Raw genomic sequence first — 14,135 nt, forward strand, 5'->3', positions numbered from 1 at the left:
CCAGATGAACAGGACTATTCGCCGAGAAGCAGAAAGTATAGCTAGAAAAGTATGTAACGAGAGATGTATAACTTAGAAGCGTAGCGGATCGCGGGCTACTTGCTACTGCATGATCTAGCGTAATAGCGCCCGGTGGTCATTCTGGAATGTCCCTTCCTGTCAACTGTTTTGTTTCCGCGCTATTATGCTACAGATCGTGAGAGGCATCGCACATGATGCACGGCAATTTCTAAAAAATTGAATTCAGTGCAACTTGATTTTATCCATCTTTATTTTGAAGTTAAAATTTGGTTTACGAAACACAAGAAAACAGCAAGATGGTGTCATGATAAGAACCATATTCTCAATATTGCCATATATTGGCTCAAATGCTAGCTAGGTTTGTACATACAGGAGTCTGTGAGTAATTAAAGCATTATGATAAATTAATAATAAATCTTGAAAAAAAACTGCACTGGCAAGTGAAACGAGTGTGGAATCTTTTGACATACCTGATTCTATAGCAGCACGGAATACATTCTTTGAAAAGTATCGAATCAATCCCAAACAGAGTTCGTAAAGAGTTGGTATCATATACACACTGGCGGTGATTGATGCCAACCATACTAATACCAAATTCGGCCACTTGGGTCTCAAGCTTTAAAATATGCTAATTGGCGTTTCATTGACGAGGACTGTCGTGATCTCCAACCATTAAGCCTTCTATGTGGACACTATTTAGCGATACATGAGCAACGCTGCAAAATCTATGCATACTCCAAGAAATCTTTGGCCCATTTCCCTTGCCGCTGGACGACAGGAGTGAAATTCGCCACATGCCACAAATTATTCGCACTTCTTCATAACAAAAGGCGAAACAGATGCACCATCGCCTACGGGAGCAAGGCGGTCAGATTTCGGATTGTTATGGCAGGAGGAAGAAGCCCTCATTATCTATGCGACGCATGAAGCACATTTTGCAACCGCAAAGAAACATTTGCCGAGGTCCACAGCGCCAATGCCAACAAGTATCAGGTAAACGGTTCCCGTCCATCTCTATTAACGACTAACCGTAGACGCGCTGATCATCACAGCCGTTCACTACTGGGATTCGAGTGATGGCTCCCTCATGTAGAAGCTCTTCTCGAGATTAAATCTGTGGCTTTGAAGAAAATTCGCGCAAGCTTCTTTGAATTCGCCACGCCCCGAGAAGTATGGGCCTTGCACGTTGCCTCTTCCTAGCACTTCTGGTTGTTTCTTGCACGGGCGTGCTTAACGGCCAAGCTGTTCTTGGTTTAGGTTTTTCGGGCCTACGTATATGCGTAACGCGTCTCGTGGTGTGGATGTGAGGGCGCGTGCCCAGCAGATGGTTCGGAACAGTGAAAAAAAATCACAGCATATCCACGCAATGAATGACGACGAGTGAGCGAATCTCGGGGGGATTATTAACAACGAATCTCCCCGTACATTAACCACTCGATCATGCAAAGACCTGACAACACGTGTGTACAGTATATACAAAGTTGTTTATTAATAACACTGCGTATATGATGCTGAGATGTGGTCGGCCTTTTCCTTTCATTATGACCGCCTTATGATAGGTGAAATGTAAAACCAAAGGTACCGGCTTGGGATCCAACCTGAAATTTGAGAAGATGGGGTCAATGCAAGTCCATCTGATCGAGCCTTAAGGAAGTGCGGAGCTGGGCAGCCTTTTTTGGTTCTCTTCCCTTTTCTCTTTCTTTCCTCCCCTCTTTTTCTCTTTTCGCTTTTCTCTTTGCTTATCTTTATTTCTATTTTTCTTCGTATTTTTAATTTTTTTCTCTCTATTCCTCGCTTGCTTCCCCTTTTTGAATTTTTATATGTGGTTTTGCCTGCGCCCACTGGTCATCATTTACTTCGTGGATATACTACGATTCTGAAATTTTACTCATTAGCATCATCATCAAGGCGCTCGAACAACAAGAGAAAGAAGACTTCGCTTTGGCGCGAGTGCAGCTTCGCCCACTCGTCATCATTCACTTCGTGGATATGCAGGTGATTCTGAAATTTTTCTCATTAGCACATCATCATCAATGCGCTCGAAGAACAAGAGGAAGAAGACTTCTTTTGTGTCGTGAACGCGAGAGCGAGCGCTTCCAGTACTAGCGCCTGGCTACGGCGCGACGGGAGACAAGGCACCAGCTAAAGGAGCTTCGCCCCTAAAGCATGGCTGATCCCTTCGTCATAGGAATCGGTATAACACGAAAGTGAATCTTGTCTTCACAGACGTAGTGATTCTTGCGCAGTGGTATACGAGAGCTTGTATAATGTCTATTCGTGTTTGGCAGCTATAGCACCGTTTGACGTCGATGCACCCATGTTGACGCCTTGTGGCATGTCTCCATCGCGAGGACTAACGCCCATGATCATGATTAAACCGTTGTGGTAGCTGAGGTTGTGAACGCATATTTGGACACCGCGAATAGTGAATCTCGCGTATGATGACATCGACAAGCTCATAATCAACTCTGGTACACGATATGAACTTCTTCAAAACATCGTCAATTGAGGAACGAAACGGCATGGTGCGCGCTTTGTAGTGATGGCTAACCGACGCCTGTGCTCATGCATACGCTACCACACTGAGATTGAGCAACACGGGATGCAGAGGTTCGTAGCTTGAGCCGCAAACGCGTGCGCCCCGTTGGCCTCTGTCTCGCTCCACCAAGGCACGACATTCGCCCGTCGAAATGGTGTCCTTTCTGCAACGCGTATTGCAGCAGTTAGGCTAGTCGGCGCTCTCGAAATCTAAGCAGTCGGCTGCGGAGAAATCCCGTCGGAGCATGTGGAAGCTGCACTGCTCCAATGAGCCGACGCACGCTAACGTGAAGCGAAAAGTAAAGAACGTGGCTGCGTCTAGGGTGCCTTGGCGACGCCAGCGCGGCCAGTGTCCCTCGCTTGTATCGTGACGCTTTAACCATAACCTTCGAGTTGGTGAAACCCCGGCATAAAACACTTTCTCGTTAAAAATGTACAAGCGCGCGCGCTCGGTGGTCATTCTTTAATGTTCGGCGATGGGTAAACTCGAGCGCACTCGTGAAGAAGTAGTTGCCTGTCGGAAGCCTCAACAGGAAGGGGCGCATGAACGGTAACAATGCCGTCGTTCTGATTCACAAGTCAACAAAAGAGATGACAAAGCGAAGCGCAAGCGGTGGGCAGAAGATAAAGAGCTTCGAATGAGAGAAGCTGAGGTTAGACGTGAACAGCTTGATTCAGACCTGAGTTCTAGAGATGTGGATTTGACCGAACAATCGGCAATTGATTCTCATCTCGTGGAACCCATGCAGCCCTACTGAAAAACCCAGTGGCACCGTCCCAGCGCCATACATGATTACTGTACCAGTGTGCCGCTCGGTACTGGGACGCTGGCACGCTGTACTAGGCACGCTGGGACACCCGTTACGGGCCGAAATCGGGCCTTTAAATTGTTTTTAAAAACTGTGCTCATCCCCAGATCGTAATTGAAGCGGAAACACGAGCACTTCGACAAAAACGAAAAAAAAAACGAGTGACCGAGCGGGAGTCCCCGCCACCTAGGCCACCGTGACCTAGGCGCACCGTAAATCCGAGTGTGCCACGCTACCGCTACACCACACCTAGAAAACAAGAGGCAATCTCTATTTCCTTCATTTTATAACTACTCCCGTAGCCAGCATCTTCATTTTTCTCGTTCAGGCGTGCAGATTTCAGTCTTTTCGTGCTCTCGGAAGCCAAATAGAAGATACTTAAATTGCTTAAGTGTTGCCTAGGATCATAACGCCCATCTGGCACGTTTTGCCGCACATTATATTAGCGTAAGCGCAGATGTGTGATCGGTGGTGATCACCACCGACCTCATGGACAATGGTTACTCGAAGAGCTTTAATCGCCGAGTACGCCAGCGATGTGTAGCCGGGAAGCGTATCATGAATTGCTGGCGCCGCAGCGCACGCGAAAGGGAAAAAAGAGAGAGCGAGGAGGCAGCCAGCGGCGCCCACGGGAGCGCTTGCGCGCTATTGGTTGTTCTCTTGAGGTCACGTGACTGGGCGCGCGCCCGCGCGCGTTTTCGAACGCACGCTCGCCCCCCGCCACGCCACAGATCCGCGCGCCGAGGGCGCGTGCGAGCGGGTTTCGATAAGGTGATAGTTTAAATGAGCAATGTGGTTCCGACTCTCAACGTGAAGTGCCTCCGCGTCCACCTGTGCACGGACCGTGACGCGCACGAGTGGATCCCCAGCTAGTTAGACAAATAATACGGCATGGATTGCCGACAGGAAAACCCGAAATCCAAAAGCGCGTCCAAAATCTTTGCCATGTTAGTTTGATGGTTAGTGGAATCACGTAGATTTGGGCATCTTGGTGTTCCATTGCTATTTATAGCGCATACACGAGACAAAAACAAGTAACACCGACGAATCACCACTCTTGCTGGGTTGAGGGGCTCTGGCACGGTACATAAAAAAGAGAAGTCTTGCGACCTAAACGTTGCCTCGCAAGTGGTGGAGAGTGTTGTCTGGTCCCCTAGTGCTCTCCCTCCAGCGGTTCCTCGACAGCTTCAGCTACAAAATATCCCTGGAGCTACGTTCGGGTTACCGCCTATACAATCAGCAGTCGGCCATGTCACGAGACGACCAGACCAAGGCAGCTCCATCAACACCGTCTGCGCCCGTGGAAATCCCTTCTTGGACTGTCCCCATCCCTCAAAAGGATCCACCGATGTTCGCTGGCCTTCGAGGGGAAGATGTTGAGGACTAGTTGGAGCAGTATGACCGTGTGAGTGCGCTTAACCACTGGTACGATTCTGCAAACCGTCCCGTGTCCATTTCATTCTGACAGGCGTCGCCAAGACTTGGTTTTTCAACCACGAACTCGATTTCGCAGAATGGAGAACCTTTAAGCAGCAGCTCCGTCAGATCTTCGCGAATCATTCTGTCCGTTCAGAAATCGATCAACGGAATCTTGCTGAGCGTGTCCAGTAGTCTGGCAAGTCATACACTTGGTATGTAGAAGATGTCCTCGCCCCCTGTTGCTGCATCCACAGCTAGATGACGGAGAATGAACGCGTTCGTCACCTGCTCAAAGGCATAGATACCGTGGCATTCAACGCTCTCGCTGCAAAGAACCCCACCAGGGGAGTCGCCAGAATTTTTTTTGTGGGTGAGTTCAACCATACATTATCTATTTAGTGTATGCGTTTGTATGTATGTGTGTATGTTTGTTGTATGTATGTATGTATGTAAAATTGAAAAATTTCAGATCGGGGGTTTCAACCCCCTCATCCCCCCTTGGCTACGCCCCAGAAGCCCACCAATCTTCCGCAATCGCCCCTACGTGTCCGCGCCTCGATGATCTCAATCTTATACGCTTGCAACCTCAGACGGTTGTGCGACGGGTAGCGAAAAAGAGGAAAGGGCTGAAGGAACACAACGTGACAAAGCTGCTACATGCATACGCGCTGAGCCACATAGTGTACGTCGCCGCGTACGCTGACTGGAACAGGAGCGAAACCGACAAGCTGAACGTGGCGATTCGCAGGGCCTTCAAGACAGCCCTGGGTGTGCCCCAGTACACGGAAACCCATAGGCTCCTCGAGCTGGGCGTGCACAACACGCTCGACGAGATCGCCGAGGCGCAGAGAATCGCGCAGCTCGAGAGGCTGTCGGGCACCAGAACGGGAAGACGCATTCTGGACCAGCTCGGGATTCGATATCACGAGGCGCGGGGACTGAAGGAAGCATTGCTACCAGAAGTCAGGGATGCTCTACTGACAGAAAACATCCCCAGGAACATGCACCCCGTGCACGACTTGCAACGCCGAAAACGCAGAGCGGTAGCGATCCTGAAGCAGCACGGAAGGCGAGAGGGCGTTCTCTTCGTCGATGCGGCCAGGTATCCACGGCACTCCGGCAACGGGGAACAACCACCGCCGCTCCAACAGAACGTGCGAGACGAACTGGGGGCGCCACCACCATCACCGTTACTACCGCTACGACAACAACGGCAACAGCGCCAGCGGCAACATCAAGGACAAGGCCAGCCAACAGCGGCGGTACCTGCTTTCTCCATAGCGGTCGTGGATACGAAGGAAAATGTCCGGGTCACGGCATCTGCGAGGCTGCGGTCGGCCGAAGCTGCGGAAGAGATGGCCATAGCCCTCGCGGTACTCCATGGAGGTGCGGAAGACACGTTGATTATCAGCGATTCAAAATCAGCGATTCGCAACTACACCAAAGGCTGGGTGTCCGAGGAGGTGGCTCGCATGCTAAACGCCAGGGCTGCGGACTTCAGGTCAGGCACGATTACGGACAATGCCCTCAAGTGGTTCCCCGTACACATGGGGGACATTGCAGCTATTTACACCAGCAGCCGTAAAAGCAACAGCAGCAATGCCAACGGCCAAAGACCCACCTGCACCCTGCCCAACCACAATGAGCGCGCCCACCTCGTCGCGAGGCAACTTACCCGCCGCGACGCGGTCACCCAGGGAGCAGGCGCCGCCATTGTGTTGAGGGACTCCGGTGGAGGAACGGCGGTGGAGGCCACCGGCTCCGGCGCCGCCGCTATTGACACCACCACCACCACCTCCGTTGTTGCGGCAACCGAAGTCGTGGCGCAAGGAGCAAGGGACCAGATGTACGCTGACTGCTATGCCGAAGAGTTCCCGGCTACGTAACACGAGGTGCTTGGGCACTATAGGAAAGACCGCAAGATATATCCGGAACCCCACGTGCGTCCGGACAGGTCGCAGGCGGTTGACCTGAGGCGGCTGCAGACGGGTACTTTCACCAACCCCTACCACGTGCACCTCCTGTGGCCCACGCTGCACCCGTCGCCTGGCTGCCCGTGGTGCGAGCACAGACGGGCCGATATGGCCCATGTACTTTGGGAATGCAACGCATGTACCGAGCCCGCAATCCGCACCAACGCCCACCTACCCTCATGTTGCTGCTCTCGCGTCGCCTTCCGAGCAGTCACCGCAGCATGGGTCAACAATGGCCGCTTCGCTCAATGCTCTCTCACGTAGGGCAACGCCTCAATTTTTCAACACCTGGCGCGCACCTCGACCGGTCTGCTATTATTTCGGAATCCGTCGCCACATTTCAAGGTTCTGCCGACGACGTCAACAACACGAAAGGCGCAGCTATGACGACTCCGAAACGAATGAATTTGCCCCTGTTGCACAACATCGCCTTTCAAACCAACATTGCCCACGTCGCTCGCCATTTCCGCTGAACTTCGGCGCAGCCGCTACTTTCCGTTCCTCGGGTCATCGCTCACCATCATCTATTAGGCCCCCCTCTTCGTCTGGCTACCACGTCATCTGAGCAAAATCCCGAAAACTGAAGCGTGCAGCTTTAGGAGTGATAGCTGCATTTTACGGCCTACATCATACTCATCCGGAACGATCCTCAAATGTACTTTCACTGTGTGTGAAGGTATATGGACCGAAGCCTTGATGGACACGGGTGCATCGCTTTCTGTTATCAGTGTCAACCTATGTTCTCGCTTGCAAAAAGGGAAGACGCCACATGATCGTCCTCCTCTTCGCTGTGCTAATGCAGTTTATGTGCGGCCCTCCGTTGTTGCACAGTGCGAGTTTTTACTGAGGACATTCTTCACCACATACAGTTTCTCGTTATGTCATTGTGTACCGGCGCGCTCATTTTGAGATTGGACTTCCTGTCCTCAGCTTCAGCGGTAATATCTTGCCGTCAGAGAGCCATTCACATAACAGACACTGCGCTTTCGTCCGATAATGATGCTCATAGCCTGTGCTTCCTCACGGCTGCTGATTGTGTCATTCCTCCAGATCATGAGCATATTCTGACGCTGACGTCTGATGCCATCACTAATGGTGATGTGTTCCTTCCACCGTGTGGACGTTACATATCTGGCAGCATTATCATTGCTCCTAGCCTGGTGCGGTTTCACGTTGGTAGAGTGTTTCTCACAGCAGTTAGCCCTACTTCTTTGCCGGTTGAGCTGCCCCAGGGCACCGCTGGCTTGCATTACTGACACCGAACCACTTTCTCTGGTGGCCCTACACGCGGAACCGCCATCTTTATCTACCAGTATGGATGACCGTGCTACAACGGCTGTTTTACGTGCCACAATAAATCCCGATCTCAGGGCAGCTCAAAAGGAAGAGCTTTAGCTCTACTACAAAAACACATCGCTTTATTAACTGTTAATTCAAAGCTCCTGGGCCGCACTTCCGTCGCAGTTCATCACACCAAAACAGACGGCAATTACGCCGCCACCCATATCCTGTTTCTTCCGCTCAGCGGAAATAATAGAGGACAACGCTGCCGACATGCCCAAACGAGACGTCATCCTGCCATCGTCCAGCTCTTGGTCATCACCTGTAGTCTTGGACAGGAAGAAGGACGGTTCTGTCCGATTTTGCGTCGACTATCGAGCGCTAAATAAGGTCACGCACAAAGACGTGCACACGATGCCATAAATCGACGACGCACTTGACTCTCTCCAGGGCGCTGAACTTTTCTTTAACTTAGATCTCTGATCTGGGTATTGACACATACCTATGCACGAAGCGGACAAGGATAAGCGGGCATCTGCCCCACTAGACGGGCTGTATGAACTCAATGTCAGGCCTTTCGGTTTATGTAATGCTCCTGCCACGTTTGAATGCATGATAGACGCAGTTCTTCGCGGCCTTAAAGGGACACTAAACAGAAACAATGAGTCGGTTTACATCCATATATTGTGCTCTGAGAACACTAAGACCTCCTTTATACGCTTTAGAAACTACGCAGTCCCTAGTAGGCGCCGGCAAAACATGTGACGTCACGGCGCATGGCGCGGAAACGTCAAGGTGGCGTCGCCACCCACATTTTGTTCTTGCGCGTTTTCTTGCTTACTAAGCGCCTTCTCGCAGCAAGCGTGGTGTTTTCGGTGTCGTGAAAGAGTACTTTACGAATATAAGAAAAATCGCTTTGCTCTTTAGTGTCCCTTTAAGTGGAAAACGTGTCTCTGTTATCTAGATGACATCGTCATTTCCTATACCGCTTTTCATCAGCATCTTCAGCGCTTGGAGAAAGTTCTCCAAATCTCCAACGCTAGACTACAGCTAATCACGAAGAAATGCCATTTATCCAGAGAGAACAAGAAACTGTTGGGCCACCTTGTCAGCAAAGACGGCGTTCCGCAGGATCCTGACAAGCTTGCTGCCGTGGTGAGCATACCTCGCCCAGAAAATCAAAAACCGCTGCGCAGTTTTCTAGCCCTGGCGTCCTACTTCCGCCGCTTCATCAGCCATTTTCCTGCCATCACCTCGCCACTGCACAAGCTGCTGACGTCAGGATCTGCCTCCACTTGGACTGACCACTGCGAGCATGCCTTTCAAGCCCTCAAGCATGCCTTAACATCCGACCCCGTCTTTGTCGCTTCGACGAGAACGCACCTGCTTCTTTGAACAACGACGCTAGCGGTTATGGGATCGGTGCAGTTCTTCTACAGTGGGATGCCACTTCACGAGAGAGTTGCGTATGCCGAACAGGATACTCGATAACAGAACAGGAATGTCATGCTGTCGTTTGGGCCATACACAAATTTCGACCATATACTTACGGACGCCACTTGACAGTAATACTGATCATCACGTTATGCTGGCTATCTTAACCAAAAAACTTGTCTGGTCGCCTGGGTGATTGGGTACTTCGTCTGTAGGTGTACAGTTTGGCATCGTCTACAAATCTGACAAGGAACACCAAGATGACGATGCTCCCTGTAGCTGCCCCCTACCACGATCATTGTCAAGTACGCTTGTTCGTTGCTCGACACGTGATCAAGACGATGCTTCAGCCCTTACGTTATTCCAACTAGCGGTTACTGGCAAGCTGTCCTCTAATCACTACGCTCAATTCGCCTCGTGCAGCGTGACGATCCACACTGCAACCGCATTATCGATTGCCTCAGTGGCAGATTGCCTCCGCCTAATTCCAGATTACGTCGACAACTACAGCTACATTGTTACGTTGCAACAATGTGCTACATTGTTACGTTTACGCAACCGATGGGTATCGATGGGTTCCAGTTATTCCACGTTCGCTACGCCACCAAGTCCTCGAAGCCGTTCACGACGACCCATGCGCGGCCCACTTGGGATTCCACAAAACACACAGCCGCGTTCGGATACGTTTGCATCTTGCCCTCTGTACATTGCATCTTGCCCTCTGTGCCAACGGCGTGTTGTAAATTGTTTGAACCTCCCGCGGGAAAGTCACGCGCATCGAAGGATCTTCGGTAACGAAGAAGAAGATAACGTGAATGAAATAGAACACGCTCTGCAACATGAATACTCGGGTTTGCGTCTCTTTTCTCAGGCGCCTCTAGACGCCGAAGTGCGCTTTTCACACATACATTTTGGGCCGGACGACAACCCGGGAAGCGAGCCAGCAACGACCCGAGCCTTTTTCTCATGGTGTGGGTGAGCTGCACTTCGAGCTAAACCGGCATGGAGCGGGCGAAGAACAAGCGCGGCGCGCGGAAATCCACGAATACAAATATCATCAACGAAGTCAACCAGGTTATCCACTCCAATCAGTTCGAGCTTTCTCGACTACGAATTCTGCATGGTCGCCTGAGCGCCAGCAACTTCGAACTTAAAGCCTAGAACAACGAGGTTTAATCCCTGATGACCGACGACCTAGCGGCATACGATTATGAGGTGGTCGTGCAGCACGATGGCGGCGCGAACAGCACGCTGGCGTTGCTTTAACACCACATCAACGTTCTGAAGTCCTCTGCTACGACGGCGTCGTCTTCACATTCAGCCACCGGCGCAGGGTCCCATGAAACTGCACCCAGTGGACATGAACGATCTCCACAACGTGAGCTCGGAGCACGACTTCCCAAGTTGTAGCGTCTTCGTTTCGATAGAACAGTGACTAAGTGGCAACACGTTTGGGATATGTTCTTGCATTCTAGAACTTGAGGCTATCCAACACAGACCGGTTTCACTACTTGGTCTCACTACTGGATGAACCTGCCGCTCAAGCCGTCGCAGGTATTCAGGTGACAAATTGTAGCTACAAAAGATGAGCTGGAAATTTTGAAGCATCGTTTCGGAAATCTAAAGAATATTCTGCCGGGCAGAAATACCTCTAGAATTTGCGCACGCTGATACTAGTATGATTAGCGGGCGATGTGACTGCTCTGCGAAAGCTTTGTGACACTGACCAACTGAATAGCAGGGGACTGCATAGCCTACGTATCACGGAGTCTTCGTACGCGGCTATGCTGAAGGAAGTATTGCTGAAAGTCATGGCAGCTGACATCGCTTTAAATACTACAAAAAGGAAAGATAGCAGAACGCGACGGAAACCAGCCAGGCTTCCTCTGATCAGGAACTTGAACAACTGATGAAGTTTCTCCACATCGAAGTTGAATGTCGAGAACGGATACCTTAATCATCAATGTGGCCAAGACATCGGGCAACAGTGTTTCAGTATTCGACAGCTCTTTCAAGAAGCCGTCTGCGACTGCTGCTGCATCAGTTATACAGAACGAGACAAATTCTTTGGCCGTTTAAGGACTTCACGCACTCGGTAGACGACTGTCATCAAACGATGAAGCTATGGGAGCCTACGATAAGCTATCAGGCAGTACGACATGGATGGTCATGCTGTAAAAGTGGACGATGTCCATTCTCGTCCAGAGCGCCTCTATTACATGCCGCACCGAGAGGTAATCTGGGAAAGATATATGACGACAAGACGTCGCCTTGTCTTTGACGTATCATCGCACGCATAAGGACCCTGCTCTCTCAACGAACAACGTGAAAAAGGTCCTAATCTAAACGCCGACCCCCTTAAGGTTTTGTTCAGATTTCGTCTTCGCGCCATCGGAATCACAGCAGACGCGCAAAAGGCGTTTCTACAAATCAGCATGCGTGAAGAAGAGGAGATTCTCTTCGCATCTAGTGGTTTGAAGAGTTGCCATCGGCAAACAGTTGACTGCCAAAAATACAAGAAATAACAATGAGTAGAGTTCCATTCGGTACCTTTGCAAGCCATTTTCTGTTATCCGCAACGTTGAAGGACCATTTCAATCACGTGGAACTGATTTATCAAGAAACATCTACCCAACTGAAAGCAACCTTCTATGTCGATGACCTAGTTTTCGGTGCTTCAGCTACAGAAGAAGCCTTACAACTGTACGAAGAGACGAAGGCCATAATGAAGCTGGCTGGAATGAATATGCTAAAGTGGGCAACTAATTGCGACCTGCTAAGAGACAAGCTCAAATAAGTGGGCGACAAAACGTCAACTGAGAAGGTTTGCCTATCGAAGGCTCTTGGAGTGTCCTAGAATTACAATGACGACACCATTTCAGTAAACTTTGACTAATGACAGAAATTACAAACGCAGGACTCAGCACCGCAAGGACTGTGCTCCAGGTCTCATCACAAATTTTCAACCCCTTGAGATTGCTGGCACCGTTCACCATCCCAGTTAAGGTACTCTTTCAGAAGATATCGATCCACTGGCTCACCTGAAAAAGTATTCTCCTAGAGGCGTTTAAGATCGAGTGGCACAACTGGGTTTCCGAACTTCAAGACCTGAATGACTTTCGAGCCAAGAGGAATCAACTAGGTAAGCTCGACTTCAAGAGCGCTTCACAACTGCACATCTTCACGGACGCTAGCCCCTGTGCCTATGGAGTTGTGCATACCTGCGAGTCGAAGACAGTCCGGAAATTTCGACGCCAGCAGCTCCTCGCAAAATCTCGAATTCCTCTATCAAGGGACTTAATTTACCTCGTCTGGAACTCCTAGGTGCGTTCCTCGAAGCTCGACTTCTCAAGCTACAACTAGACACACTGCCCTCCAAAAATATAGAATACTTCTTCAGGAAGGACTTACGAATTTGCTTGAGTTGAATAAAGTCCACAGCCACCAAGTGGAAGCCCTTCGTTTGTAATAGGGTAATTGAAATTCAAGGCCTCACAGACCCGAGTCATTGGAGACGTTGCTCTGGAATAACAAATCCAGTCGACCTAGTCACAAGAGGTATATCTACACATCACCTTTGTGCGAACAATTTACGGATTTTGCGCTGGTAAATCTATCTTGATCATGAACCAACTCGCCCAAGCAGCCGTTTTAGCAAATTTACGGTAGCATGGGCCTGACTGGGTAGCTGGTCAGCAGGAAGCGTGGCCTGCCCGCGAAGCTAATATTGATGAGTCATCAGATGAGTAACGTAAAGCAAGGACCAGCGATGAAGCAACTATTTTGGCCTACCAGTGCTCAATTCCAGAGCCGCTTTTCGACCTCAACAAGTACAGCAGCTGGATACGAGTTGTGAGAATCACAGTTGGATTCACAGATTATTACACAATTGTCGAGTCTACACCAGTAGCCGCCAAATGGGCCCACTCACTGCCGCTGAGAGAAAAGGTGGCGAGTTTGCATGGCTGAAGAATGCCGAAGCTCCAGGGTTTGGCATCAAACTAGCTACATTGTCAAAGGACAAACAACTACTTAAGGTTTCCTGCATTCGTGATCTGCATCCATTTCTGGACAATCACGAGATTTTGAGGATCAATACCCGGCTTGACAACGTGAACGCATCAGATGTCCGATCCTGCTACCAGCTGACCACCGCTGCACTTACCTCATCGTCGACAGCACGCACCGCCACCTTCTTCACAGCTGGCTAAAAGAAACCCTTGCGGAGCTGCGCGAGTGATTTTGCGTGATTAAGAGCCGCCAGTGTGCGAAAAAGGTGATCTCTTGGTGCAAAGTGTGTGCAAGGTTCAAGCTTCAACCGGCCTCAGCCCCTGCCACACCGCTGCTGACCGACAGGTGGTGAGATCGCACCCATTCCAAGTTGTGGGTGTTGACGTTACCGGTCCTGTTTTTGTTAAAGGAACCAGTGCTGTGAAAGCATACAGTTACTTTTACGTGTTCCGTTGTTCGGGCTATCCACTTAGATTTGTGTAGTGATGTGACTTCCTGGTCAATTTTAATGCTTTGCGTCGGTTTGTGTCGTGCCGTAGCTTGACTAGTGTTATTTATTGTTAGAATGCTTTCGCTTTTCGTGCTGCCAGTCGAGACTTAAAAGTGATGTGCTGAATACTGCACAACTTCTAAGTGCAAGACTTTTGCT

General features: G+C 50.1%; 1 protein-coding gene across 2 annotated transcripts in view; it reads right to left on the reverse strand.

The window, feature by feature from the left end:
- LOC119383667 (elastin-like) overlaps positions 1-14,135 on the reverse strand; it is a 120,516-nt gene that overhangs the window by 98,582 nt on the left and 7,799 nt on the right. The gene's annotated exons all lie outside the window — the stretch shown is intronic.

Source organism: Rhipicephalus sanguineus, chromosome 2 (assembly GCF_013339695.2).
Source record: "Rhipicephalus sanguineus isolate Rsan-2018 chromosome 2, BIME_Rsan_1.4, whole genome shotgun sequence".
NCBI classification, from domain to species: Eukaryota; Metazoa; Arthropoda; class Arachnida; order Ixodida; family Ixodidae; genus Rhipicephalus; species Rhipicephalus sanguineus.